The following is a 13,203-nucleotide window of genomic DNA, read 5'->3' on the forward strand; positions in this document are numbered from 1 at the left end:
ATTCTGACGGCACCCATTCACTGCAGAGGATCCATTGGTGAACAAGTGATGTGATGCTACATTTCTCCAAATCTGTTCCAATTAAGAAACAAACTCATCTACATATGGGATGGTCTGGGGGTGAGTAAATTTTCAGCAAATTTTTATTTTTGGGTGAATTATTCCTTTAATGATTCTTGTCATGCTTACAAATCTTTCGTTTACTAGATAGGCTATATAGTACAAGACAGCATATTAAATTATCTGCTTCCAAAGTACATGTGTTGGCATTGCTTGTAGCTTGTCAAACTTGATTGAAACTGAAACTTATCTGGACTTGATTAGCATGGGAAAGGTTTCTCTGAAACCACACAAACAAAAGCATTAATCATTAAGCAGCCATGTCGCCTCCATCTCAGTCGTCATGATAATCAATTGATCATGACCCTTAGCCACTTCTTTTACCGGCCTAATTTCGAGAAGTACACCCTACATCCTTTAGAATGTGGCAAATTAATTACCCCGATGGAGTCTGGTGGCCCTGTCAAACTCTGTCTGGAATCGCGCCGGCCCGCTCCGCCTTTGCAATTCTAATGAGTGGTCATTCATCAGCCTCTGACGGCTGGACAATCCACTTGATGTTTAAATCTGCTGATAATATCAAAAACATGCACTTGCCGTAATCCGCAAATTATTACTTAACTGTCGATCATATTAGTTTGAACGTTAAGAGTAAACAGGATTCATAGGACTGCTTTCCACAGTTTTCATTCATTTATAATAATCTTCCACAGATTCTTCAAGTAGTTAACGGTTCATTTTAGAGTAATCCCAGTGGTTTTCTTTTTAGGATACAGTGGTTTAATGCAATTGCTGCTGTTATTAATTGGTCTTGCTTGGAAGGTAATGATGACATATGTGTCAGCTTCTGAATTTATGCTTATAGGATATGAGACGTGTAAGCCATGACTTTTAGTTTCTTCATGGTCTGAGAGATTGATTAAGGAGTTTTGCTGCTGTTGTTAAATTGGGGATAATTGCTTTGTTTCGGATTAATGCTGCAGTTTGAGGAAGGGGAAAGTGGAGAATAATGTAACTAATGTAGAATAATGTGGTGGAATGTTTTATTTGGTATATTGGTATATTTTACCCAGTGTTTCATGTTAATTACACCATTTAGAAATATTTTATATGTTCATATTATATGTCAAATGCAAGGAATGTGGTGCAAAGTTCTAAATAATATTTTAGCAACAAAACTCTTAGCATGGATGACAACAGGCGTTACTGCAGAGACTAATCTCTGCTAAAATCTTTATTTCAGGTAAGCTGCTTTTTGTGACACAGACAAACTACAAAGTAGGTGGAGATACTCGCCATAGTTTGTGACAATGGATTTTTTTTTATGATGCTAAGACCTTCTCATCCACTTCATATAATTTTGATTCTAAATATCGACACTAGCAAAGTACCCAAAACCATATTTTAGACATGGCATTCATGGTATTCTTTGAAATAACTTTGAAAGTTTAGGGTCAGTAAGAATTTTTTAAAAGCAATTTATACTTTTATTCAGTAAGGATACATTAAATGCATCAAAAGTTGCAGTATAAAGACATTTATAATGTTACAAAAGATTAGTATTTTAAATACATTTCTATTCATCAAAGAATCCTGAAAAATCTTTACCACAGTTTATACAAAAATATTACGCTGCACAACTGTTTTCAACAGTGATGTTAAAAAAATGTTCTTGAGCAGAAAACCAGCATATGGTTTGAAGGATTATTTGACCCTGAACTCTGAAGACTGAAAATTCAGCTTTGCATCACAGGAATAAATTGCATTTTAAAATGTGTTCAAAATGAAAACAGGTATTTTAACTCTGTGGGCCTCTTCATTTTTGGGTCACACTTGGTACCTTAGCGGTACCTGACCGAAGGTACCAAGTGTGACCCAAAAATGAAGAGGCCCACAGGGTTAAAATACCTGTTTCCATTTTGAACACATTTTAAAATGCAATTTATTCCTGTGATTCCTTTCAACCCTTTATCATATCCATGTTCATGATTGTTTTGTGTGTTCAAATAGCTAATACGACAAAAGTCACCAAGCGTCATCTTATTCCAATGATGCAAAAAAATTTTAAAATTCTAAATGTAATTTTTTCAGCCTGTTCTGACCGAAGAGGCCTAGAGGGTTAAACTGTAATAATATTGAACAATATTACTGTTTTTACTGTATTTTTGATTACATAAATTAAGCCTTGGTCAGCATAAAAGGCTTCTTTCAAAAATATGAAAAAATAAAATAAATGACTGACCTCAAACTTTTGAGCCATTATATATGAATGTATATGTACACATCCAAAGCCAATTTCAACACATTCTAGGCATACATTTTATGACTTTTTCTGCTCCCAGGGAATCAAACCCATGACCTTGATGTAGCGCCAGTTGAGCTTCATTTCACTCAAAGAATTGCTGTTTCAATTGGATGGCTCTCCTTCACTAGGCTGCTCGAAGTTGGAATTGTAAGTATCCAAGTCAAACATTAAATACATTTAAAGGCAAGTTAATTTGAGAGTGAGACAGGCCGGCACAAATCCGAAACAATGAGTCTGAAGGAAGCTGTGCAGATGCAGGGCCACCTAATCAGATTGCTTTCATTAAGTCTGTTGAAATGACAGAAGCTTTTACTTCACTTCTATTGGATTACCAGGAATGTAGCTCTCTTATGACAATCTGCATTATCGAAAAAATCTCTCTCCTCCTCTTTTACTCTCTTTTCCTCATCCTTTCCTCCCTCTCTCTCTCTCTTTCGCTCCTCATCTCCCTGGCTGACTCTTTATTCTCTCTCTCTCTCTCTCTCTCTTTCTCGCTCTCCGTCTCCCTGGCTGACTTTCCTCTCTCTCTCTCTCTCTCTCTCTCTCTCTCTCCTGTGAGCTCCATCTCTCTCTCGCTTTGCAGATGGGATGAGCCAGGGAGGAAGGCAGAGTGCTCTGCCAGTTGTGTGTGAGAGAGGGCAGGAATTCCAACCGTGCGCAGACTATTCCAAGAGCAGCTTCCCTTGTGCACAGGAAATACATCGCCAGTGCTTTCTCAAGCTTTGCTTTGAAGGAACCCGCTGATAGAGGTAAGTTAAGCGAGAGGAAGTTCATCTGTGTGTGTGCATGTGCGTTAATGTAATTGTCACATGGTGTGTTGATGTTAGGCACAGTGCTCTCACATTAGTCTTACATTAGTGTTGAGTGCGCTTTAGAGTGGATATTATGTGCTATTCAATATCATTCATACAGTATGTAGTCTGTCAGTTTTTTGTTAAATTGTCTAGATTTAGATGATTAGCTTTGGTAGCATGTCAACTTTCATTGTTGGACTTCATGCAGATCCACTGTCAGTCTTGAGTCAAGACTGACTTTATGGAGCATTGTGATTGAGCTGGTGTGTGAAAGAACAAACTATTATCTTGAATTTCACAGTCTTGGCTAGATTCGTCCCACCACTGTAGTTATACTAAGACATTTTCTAAAACTCTCACTTAAGGGCCAAGTTTTGCAAATGTTCCATATTTATAAATATGATAATAAATATGATAATATGATAATAAGTTAGTTGCTGGGAGACACAAAAGTCTCGATGCTTTGGCAATTTTTGGAGCTATTTTGTTTTTTAGTTTATAGAACAGAATCACTGTCATGCTGATACTCACTCTTACTGATATTGAAGAATTATTAAACAGACACTGTAGTTCTGGCTTCTGATAGGTCAATACAACTATGACACAAAACACTTGTTCACCATATGTAATGGTTCATAGTGAAGCATTATTTTTTGTAGCATTTTCTTGTTCAGGGACTTTTATAGTGGAATGATACCTTTTGATAAATTTGCTTAAATGAACATTAATATATATGCTGTCTGTTTATATAATTAGCTTGTTTTTGTAATGTATCTATTTTTATATTTGGACTTATTCAGCATCCCAGATGTTAGTAATGACTGCATTTTATTTTATTTCATTTTATTGAAATCTGTTTTAAAATGTGGGCTTATTTAATGTCCCATATATTAGTGATGGATGGATTTTTGTTATGTTGGTTTATTTATATAATATTAGCTTTTTTTATGTATTTCTTTTTTAAATGTAAGCTTACTCAATGTCCCAGATATTAGTGATAAATTAATGTATACTGAGGCACCTTTTAGAGTTTACTATCTTTAAGACAACTATACTCTAGATGTTATAATGCCTGACTGAAATTTCAATCAGTGTCTAATGCAATCACTCCCTAATTTAAGCTAGGGAAAAATGTTAAAAATCATACTAAATGATCACAGCATGTCAAGCTTACAGCAGAGGAAAATTAAATAGTTTTTTGTCAGTATTGCCATTGAAGATCCTCTTCTTTGGCACAGGCCTGAAATGTTTGCCGAAATCCAAGGTGGCACACTTACCCTCCGAGACCTCGACTGTGTTATTTTTTTCTCTCTTGACACTTTGAGACTCCCACGTAATTACATTCTGACAGCACGACGGACAGCACGTCTGTGGCGTCCACACCTCCACAGCGTGAACTGATCCAAACGCATTCAGGACCACGGACAGCTCTGCTCTCAGCTCTGCTGTCCGTGGTTCTGAAAGCGGTTGGATCGGTTCACGCTGTGGAGGTGTGGACACCGCAGACAGCAGCCTGCTTAAACATATCCTGACATGACAAGATAAAAGCAATGTAATTGTTGATGCTCCTAAGGCTGTCGTTATGCAGAGCAGCCCATTTGATGGCTAATCTCAAACAGGTTGTTGTGTTTGAGAGCCGTGGCGTGTGTTGATCTAGCAGACAGAAGGAGGGGGGAGAGGATGACAGGAATCCAGGCGCCTGGCTGTAGCCATCCCGCTCTACACCAATCTGTCTCTGCCGGGCCCGTGTCCAGCACTGCTCCCAGACCTCTGAGCAAGAGTCATTGACCACTGCCATCCACGCTGAACCGTAGCCCAACGTGGAAGTAGATATTGATCAGGGGAATTAGTCTTCTTTGTGGCGCCTAATTTTGTCAATGAAAAAGCAGGTTTTGAACTGAATGATTTTTGTGATATTGACTATATTCTAGGTTAGAGTTTTAAAAGGGATAGTTTAGGCAAAAATTAAAATTCTTACATTTCAAACCTGCATGACTACAGGTCAGGTCATAATTACAGTGAATGAAATAAAAAAGGGGGAAAAATATCAGAGATGATTCACTTTTTAAATTAACATTTCAAAATTAAATAAATATTACATTTAAAAACATCATCATCATCCTCATCATCATCATCATCATCTATCTGTCTGAGCAGAGCAGAGCTTTCAGGCTTTAAAAAGGACAGAAGTATCATAATTTAATAACTAAGATTTAAAATAAAAAAAAATATTAAGAAATATATTAAAATGATATATTACATTTACAATAAAACATAAAATTAATAATAATATTAATAGTAATAATAATATTAATAATTGTGATGATGATGATGATGATGATTATTATCATCATCATCATCATCTGTCTGTGTTAAATTGAAATTTTAAGAGTAGAGCTTTCAAGCTTCTAAAAGGACTGAAAAGTGTCAGTTTAGTAATAATATTTGTTTCAAACTTGAAAAAGGACAGGACATGTCAGAAAATGTAATAACTTTAAGATTAAAAATATTTATTTATTTTTCACTTTTTTGTAATGAGAAAAAAATATATTAATGGTGCTATATTTAAATGTGCACTGTGTCAGTGGCGCCTTCTTTCTAACTGTTAAATACTCACTGTTCTTTCTCCATTCTCAGTAACACTCAGTCACATAGTGATTGAGTTGTGTATATGCAAATGCCTGTAGTTTTAATTCCAGTCAAGGAGCTATTGATGGAGAAATATATGGTTGCGAATGTGAAATGAAGGCTTATTGATCTTATTCACCCTTTGCTACAAGGCAAGCATGTTGAGAAGTGTAAGGGTGAGTGATGTCAAAGTGAACCAAGTCAGGCATTATACATCACTGGCCACCGGTCCAACTGACCCAGACGGGGTATCCGTGAAAGAGAGAATATCTGATCACTGCACAGACTGACAGACACATCAGACAGCTGGAAGAGAGGAATCAATAAAAGAAAAGAACTGCACTTATCTGCTGCTTTCTTTAGAACATAAGTAGTGTATGTCGCATGCATACTATTCTACAGTATGTCTTTCATTTGCATTGCATTAACTGCAATCATTGTAGCATGTTAGGAACAATAAGCATTATGTGTGTAAGCATACACTGCCACAGCTGACAATGAGAAATGTCTCATACTGTACATTATGTGTGGTAATCTCCAATTCATACTGTACTCAGAAATAATTGTGAGCTGCAACTTCTGCCAGTTTTTCACTTATACCGCACTCCATGTCAGCTGGGCATGTTTTAGTCATTGGTATCATAAAGACATAATACTTCATTAAGTGTAATGGTAACTCCATATATTTAGGCCTGAATGCGCCTCTACAAACATATCGTTAAAATTTGATAAATTGTTGGTTCATAAAAGCTTTGTGTTTAATGAGTGGGACATTCCAGACCATGAGTTATATTTCATAGCAGTCGTCTTACTCTCAGTGAATTAAAAAAGAAAGCTTGGCTACGTCTCGCATGGCGGGAACGTCGCCTCTGATGAATTGTGTGTGGCTTTAGGAATTAGTCCTTGGATATTGAAGTAATCGCATATTGGATGTTTTATAGTATCAGAACACATCTTGACTTTCAGATATCCTTTGAGATATTAAGAAAAATGGGAAATTATCTTGGAATGGGTCTCGGTTACATTCATAAACTTGGGGTTTATAAATTTTGAACCACTGACACAATGTTCCCACAGCACAAAAATGAACTATACTCTCTTATTTACAGTAGCACTTGAAATATGAACCTGACATCTGCATATTATTTAATTTGTATTATCTTTTATTGATTTTGTGTTTTTATTTAATTAATGTAATATAATATTTATTTATTTATCTATCAAATAAAATGCTGAATTTATTATATTCAACTTACTGTACAATTATGTACTTGACAAAAGTTTTTCTGTCTTTCCTGTCTGACAGTAACCAATGGTGTCATGGCTGCCATCCCGAACCGAGCGAGGTGTACTGCCGTCCTAGCTGGGCCTTCGCTCTTCCTCATTATCTGTGTCCTGTGGATGCGGTGCACAGGCTCAGTGGGTGCTCAAGGGCAAGGTAAGAATGAATGATTTTTTTTAATTCACAGGTGCTTGTTCCTCAACTTTTCCAGCCCAAACGTCAATGTGAATGTCACTGGAGTGTGCTGCTACTTTTGTGAATGTTTGGCCAGATCGTCTGGTGCTTTGTATTGTGGAGTGATGATGCTTGGGCCCTTAAGAATGAATTTTACACTCATTATTCTTAAGTTAAAGGTCATGTAAAGGGCATTAGTTGTGTTAGGTCAAAGGGATTGTTCAAAACAACAAAACTGATTTTTGGTTTCCCACCAGATTTTTTATTTTTATTTTTTTAAATTTTTTTTTAAATAGCTATCAGGATTGTGTTGTATGTCAGTTTGTTTCTTGTGATTCATTTGCTGAACAAAGTATATTAACCCTTTCGTTTTACCTGGATTTTTGAATTTGAATCTAATTCTGAATCTAAAATGAATCTGATCCATAGCACTGGTTGACATAATATGTGTTGATACTGTTGAACAACTGTTTTAACACTGTTGATAATATGTGGTTGTAATTGTTCTCTTGAATCTAATTCTGAATCTAACATTAATCTGATCCATAGCAACAGACAAACGCACCCATGTGAAAAAGAGCATACTTAAGTATGTAACATGTTGTTTATGTTAGGTATGTTACAAACAGTACCTACATGTTTTGGAAATAATTGGCTTTTTGACCCACTTAAGTAAGACTCAAGTACATCTTTCTATATCATTTCATAATTACTTCTATTGTCTTGGAAATATGTTTAAAGTGTACTTCTGAATGCAATGAAAAGCATTTCTAGAAAACTAAAATATACTTTAATGTCATTTCTATTGAAACGTGTATTTAAATATATTTGTAATTACAGATTTGTAATGATGAAGTTGCTTTTTAATACATTTAAAATGTATCAACTTCACTTTCACTTTCACTACAGTTATAATAAAGACAAGACGAAAGATTATTAAAACAGTGATTTAAAATGTACTTAAAAACTTTTAATTTGACACGATTGATGGTTACAAACTGAACTTTTAATTTTGTAATACATAAGTGTGTTAAGGAATGTAGTCATAAAAGTGTCTCTTTTTAAGTTTTGTTGCCTTTTATTTCAGTTTTTTAAAAATATACTTTTAAGATTTGAAGTACACTACATTATTTATAGCGGAGCAGGCAACGGCCACACATACACACACACAGAGCCATTCACTCATGCAGCTCAGGCTGGAAACAATTTGAGAAGTTCTCCTTTTCCCTTCATTGCCAAGTGCCACGGATGCGTGAACCGCCTCCGTCTACAAGGTTAATGCCGGGCCTGTTTTTTGTAGCAGGGCGGAGAGTTGGAACGGCACGAGGGTTTAACATTCAGCCCTCATACGAGCAGGGACTGATTAATGGAACTCAACTGTGGCATATGCCAAAGTAAAATATGCAGGAGGGCAATAGAGACTGGCGTGAGTGAGTGAGACCGAAAAGAAGAACGAGTCAAACATAACGCATAACAAATCCTCTGGGATGTAGTGAAGCTTCACTGGGCAGAATTATTTGACAAAGCTGACATCAGGTTGCGCTGGTAGTTTGTGATGTGTGGCTGAGGGTTTATTTTTAGTTTGAGGCGACTCGTAGAAGAAGAACTCGTCCGCCGTGTTTTCTTTTCTGCTTCTCCTATGAGCTCAAATGTCTTATCCTGTGTAAATGTGATGGCAGTGAATGGAGATTTTCAGTTCAATGGCTTGGAAAAACACAATTATTCAAAAGCAACATTTTTCCTAGAATTTAGTTTTTCATGCTGGGTGTTTCTTCAGCTGTGAGGGGTTGGTTTTTCCCTTCATTTTGATTTTTTTCTTTGTCACTTTGAACATTTGTACCATTAGTGATCCATAAGTAAATCAAAAGTTAGTGAAGCGTGTTTTGAAAGAATTAATTTCTAAAAGGCCAGACGTGGGAACAGCAGCTCAGGGTTACAAGGAACAAACTTATAAATTCTGTGCTTTGCTTTAGTAGAAGTGTACCTTTCCCTCTGAAACTCAATTATATCAAAATAGGTGGAGGGAGAGTAAATCACATTTTTGGCTTTTTGGAAATGACTTCCTAAACCTAATTATTGCTCCATTATCCCAGAAAACCATATTTCCAGTTTTGTTTATAACTGCTGAGGACATGGGCAATCAGTTTGAGGCAAATCTCCTATTTGTAGTTGCTTCATGTTGGGATGTTCAGCTTTGACCGGATTCTTTTATCTGCAGTACCCGCAGACTAACTGCATTACAGGACATCCATCTTCGTTACCTGGGCTCTCTGGCTCCACTGTGGCTCTGTGTCAGGTTGCAGCACTTTACTGGAGGAGAGAATGTAACGCCCCTCACGTTTGATCTTGGGGCAGTAGAGATGTTTTCTGCATGCAATCGCCTGCGTGGATAACATGCTGGGGGTTTCGATTTTTGATCTGCTGTCTAGAGACACAGGAGGCTGACCCGTACTTTGATGTAATGGAGAGCGGGTGCATTCCTATACTGTAGATGATGGCTGGATGTATTGCATGTGTAACTAAGTTTTTTTAAGCACAATTAAAGGGATAGTTCACCCAAAAATGAAAATTCGGTCATCATTTGCTCACCCTCTACTTCTTCCAAACCTGTATGAGTTTCTTCTTCTGTTTCTTCTGTTGAACACAAAAGAAGATATTTAGAAGGATGTTGGTAACAAAACAGTTGACAGTAGCCATTGACTTACACATTTGGAGAAAAAAAAAATACTATGGAAGTCAATGGTTACTGTAAGGTGTTTGGTTACCAACATTCTTCTAAAGATCTTCTTTGCAGGTTTGGAACAAGTGGAGGGTAAGTAAATGAGGACAGAATTTTCATTTCTGGGTGAACTATCCTTTTAAGCTTTCAAAAGGCAACTGAACTTTTTATTAAAGTCAAATATACTGTATGTGTTTTGTCTTTTTCATTTATTTCATAGAAAATTAAAGATGCATCCCTGTGAGCTCAATGGTTCATACGTTTCATGTTTCACGACATGCACTAAAAAAATCCAAGATCGTCCAGCAACAATGTGGATATTTAAATGAATAACATCATTTAGTTAAACACAACATAAATGTGACCCTGGACCACAAAACCAGTCTTAAGTCGCTTGGGTATATTTTTAGCAATAGCCAAAAAAACATTGTATGGGTCAAAATTATCGATTTTTCTTTTATGCCAAAAATCATTAGGATATTACGTAAAAATCATGTTCCATGAAGATATTTTGTAAATTTCCTACCGTAAATATATCAAAACCTAATTTTGATTAGTAAAAAGGCTATTTTCTCAGTATTTGGATTTTTTTGCACCCTCAGATTCCAGATTTTAAAATAGTTGTATCTCGGCCAAATATTGTCCTATCCTAACAAACCATACATCAACGGAAAGCTTATTTATTCCGCTTTCAGGTCAAATCTCGAAAAATTTACCCTTATGACTGGTTTTGTGGTCCAGGGTCACAAATACCCACTAAAGTGAGACTAAAGTTTGCATGCCGTTTTTTGAAAGCATTTTTTAAACATGATAATTTACCAATTTTCTCCAGTGATTAAGCCGTCTTTGAAGTTTAAATTGGACTGAGACCTTTAAAACGCACGCTAAAACCTCATAGCTAATCATATGCTCACTAAAAAGCAGGCTCTCAGCTGAGGTAACATTTTTGAGACCGTTAAATCATAAGAATAACTAGATTTACTTTACATTTAATGTTTTTGTGTTTGTTTGTGGTGCCAGTGCTGGATTGTTGTGTGTGGTTGCCAGGTTGTTGCTTGGAGATTTCTGTGGGCCGTTCACACATAATGCATTTTTCCATTCCACTGCATTACTTTTCCATTGTTTTTCTGTTTAAATGCGTTAGATGGACATCTTTGACCGCTGTGCTCACGTCTCATGTCTTTGCAGTGGCTCACGCATGATACAGCATTCTAAGAACGTGGCACTCTAAAAGTTTAAACTTAAAAAAAAAATGCATCTCAAGACCTTGCAGTTTGTACTGTCTAGCGTTTTTAAAAGCACAAACCCATTTTGTGTGAATGGCCTATAAGATTTGAGTGGGTTTTAGTTCATTGCTAGGATGTTCTGTGTGGTTGCTATGAGGTTGCCAAGTCAAAAGTTTCTACTCTCATGTTTCAATGATATTTTGGTCTCTAAACTCTTAAAAATAAAGGTTTTCACTTAGAAAAGTATTGTTTAATGCAAGTATTTAACATATCATTGTCTGTAGCACAAATAGTGTGGGTTTATACTGTAAGTTTGTTTAAATCTCTAACCATAATAGTAGTAATGATAGTTCTCATCAAGCAATATTATACAAGGGTTTATGAATAATTTGATGTTGAAATTAAGTATTGGTTTAGATGTTCATTTAGAGAAAAACTTGTTTTACGCAGTTTTCACTGTCAAGTCGGAGACATTTAGACAGTAGCTGTGTTGTTTGAACGGCGTCATTGATAATTTCGCATTTCTTCACAGTGCCTGAGTCCCTACACATGCAGGTACGCTGGTGCACCGTCTGCAATGCTGCAAAGTGTGTGATTTATCATTCCCCACCACCATCAGTATACTCTCGTACACTGCTAACAGCTGTCCTACCAGATGTATTCTCTCCCCGGGTCCCTGGGTGAATCACGCACACACACACACACACACAAACCCTGCACACCCATTTACTGTATGCCCACACCCAAGCACAATTTCCCCCGTTCTTTCTCTCTATCTTCTCCTATCTCTTTTTCTTTTTGTTCCACTTTGTGCTCAGGTATATGGTAGCCAGCTGCTTCTGGCATTTACGACACCTTGATAAACCAGTTGTTGCTTATATATGTATACAAGACCATCTGTATCCCTGTCAGCCTACTTTTACTGCCTGGATGAGCTAGTGGTCCGGAGAGAGAGGGACCTCCAACAGAATCAGGGCACTGCTGTCCGCCAGCTTTGTTAGCAGTAACTTATGCTATATCTATCTGCAGTTTCTCAGGACAGGGACACTTTGACAAGGCAGCAGTGTTATTTTAGTTTATTTATTTAGTTATTATTATTTTGTATGCTGTTATTAGTCTTTATTAGTATTTTCAGTTAGATTTTTTTTTTATTATTATTATCAGTTTTCATTTTAATTTTAGGAAATTTTATTAGTATTTTATTTTATTTTTTATTTTTATTTATTCATTTAGTTTTACTATTTAGGTTTTATTTCAGTTTGCTTTTGTTTATTTCTGGTTAAAAATTTTAGTGCTTCAACTTAATTATTTCTGTTAGTGGTCAAGCAGTATTTCTATATTTCGTTCAGTTTAATTTCATATTTTTTTGTCATGTAATATTTATATTTTATTTTGGCTTTATTTCAATTAACTTTTTTTTAAGTTTCAGTTAGCTATAATAACCCTGCAAGGAAGCAGGGGATTTTAGGCGATTGCTAGCTAAAATTGTTGGTCTTTAAGCAGTTGAAGCTTTAACTTCATCCAAATACAGTCAAATGGTTGAACTTTGGTGGGACACAAATGGAGAAATTTAGCAGAACGTCCAAGCTGCGATTGGTGACCACAGCTGACAAACAAGATTTCATAAAAAATATTAAAATAAATTACAATGCGTTTCTAACAGAATGGTATCAGATGGCTTCAGAGGACCTGGTATATAATGCACAAGTTGAACAAACTACTTTTGCAGTGCTTTTCTGATGTTGTTTTGGCATTTTGGAACCTGACAGCCCATAATCACCATCCACTTTCATTGTATAGAAGAGAGCAGTAAGGCAGCATGAACATTTATTCAAATTCATGAGGCTTTGGAACATAAGGGTGAGTAAAAGATGATTTGTGTGATAGATGATTGTTTTTTTTCTTGTTGAGCTTCAATAATAATAATTATATTGCATCATAAGACTGCATTTTACTCTTGTTAAATGCTGCGTCTGGGTTTCACTTAAGCTAAAATTTGCTGAATACTGTTTTAT

Source organism: Sinocyclocheilus rhinocerous, unplaced genomic scaffold (assembly GCF_001515625.1).
Source record: "Sinocyclocheilus rhinocerous isolate Xijiao unplaced genomic scaffold, SAMN03320098_v1.1 scaffold466, whole genome shotgun sequence".
NCBI classification, from domain to species: domain Eukaryota; kingdom Metazoa; phylum Chordata; class Actinopteri; order Cypriniformes; family Cyprinidae; genus Sinocyclocheilus; species Sinocyclocheilus rhinocerous.